This window comes from Coenobita brevimanus, chromosome 94 (genome assembly GCF_032717465.1).
Source record: "Coenobita brevimanus isolate Jiangsu-jjx chromosome 94, ASM3271746v2, whole genome shotgun sequence".
Taxonomy (NCBI): Eukaryota; Metazoa; Arthropoda; class Malacostraca; order Decapoda; family Coenobitidae; genus Coenobita; species Coenobita brevimanus.
Genome location: NC_137047.1, coordinates 10,772,088 through 10,773,542, shown reverse-complemented (window position 1 = coordinate 10,773,542; position 1,455 = coordinate 10,772,088). Strand labels below are relative to the sequence as shown.

Below are 1,455 nucleotides of genomic sequence, written 5' to 3'. Positions count from 1 at the left end.
GATATTCCAATAAAAGTGACCTCTAGACTTCCCCCTGCTAATGTGGACTTTTTCCGATATATGAGACATTAGTCTGGATCGCATGAATGGTTTTTAAACTGTTTTACCTACCATTGTGGTACTGTACTGTGTTATAACTTCACTACATTAATCATTCATTCATTCATTCATTGCCAGACGCCATGTATCCCAGACAGGGTGGCCAAGGGCTTAGAGTTAATAGTTTTACAGGGAGGGGCACTAATCCTCCACCAACCCCACTTGACACGTAGGGATGCCAATATCATCTGGTGTTCCCAGGCGGTCACCCATCCAAGTACTAACCAGACCCAATGTTGCTTAACTTCGCTGATTGGACGGGAAGCGGTGTACTCAACGTGGTATGGCTGTTGGCAGAATTTAATGTGGGAAATTCCAAGATTTATAACATCAAGTCCCAGGGACCCAAGCTCAAGGAATTTTTTTATGAAAAGCAAGATGAATCAATCCACTAAAAAAAAGGCCTACTCTTAATTGGCCAAAAATGTACGGTACCAGGAAGGTTTTTTACCTAATGAACCGACTCTAATTTCCCACGAGCTTGCAATATCTTACAGTAACTTGGTATGTCTATTCTGTTAAATATTACAGTATTCACTATTTTATTCATAAAAACATGGAAAAATGAACTAAGGAAATAGATCTTGAGCATTTATTGGTGAACTAATGATCTGGAAAGAAAGGTTGTAAAGCAGAACCATCACGCATATCTTGCTCTCACATTAATCAAATGGTATAATATATATAATACTACTGTATTGTACACTGATAAACATGTCTTTTATTTACCTTATTGTGGTGAACATTGCTGAAGTGGTCAGGCAGTCCAAATTGCCTCTGGCTTTATCGGACCTTTTCCGATATACATTATAGGAATTTAGTCCCATAGCTCCCTTGAGTCCGATGAAAGCGAATTCCGGTCTATTGAAGTCTGTTATTTCAAGGTTTTACTGTATATAATAATACTGTATCATACACTGATAAAAATGTCTTTTATTTACCTTATTTTGGTGAAAATGGCTGAAGTGGTCAGGCAGTCCGGACTGCTTCTGGCTTTATCGGACTTTTTCCGATACATAAGAATCTAGTCCACTAGCTCCTCAACTCTGATAAAAGCAATTCAGGTTTATTGAAGTCCGATATATCGAGGTGTCACTGTATTGGAAAAAATCCTAGTGAACGGGCAAGTCCGGATGTTGCTTTTATTGGAATTTCCCTTTTTTCAGAATGGCTTGGGCCCTAGTTAGTGAGTTATAGTGAGGTTTTACTATATATATATATATATATATATATATATATATATATATATATATATATATGTATATATATGTATATATATGTATATATATATATATATATATATATATATATATATATATATATATATATATATATATATATATATATATATATATA

The 1,455-nt window shown here is 35.0% G+C and overlaps 1 pseudogene; it reads right to left on the bottom strand.

Annotated features, from left to right (window-relative positions):
* Positions 1 to 275: 275 nt before the first annotated feature.
* On the bottom strand, positions 276 to 394 carry LOC145413085 (5S ribosomal RNA; annotated as a pseudogene).
* Positions 395 to 1,455: the final 1,061 nt, after the last annotated feature.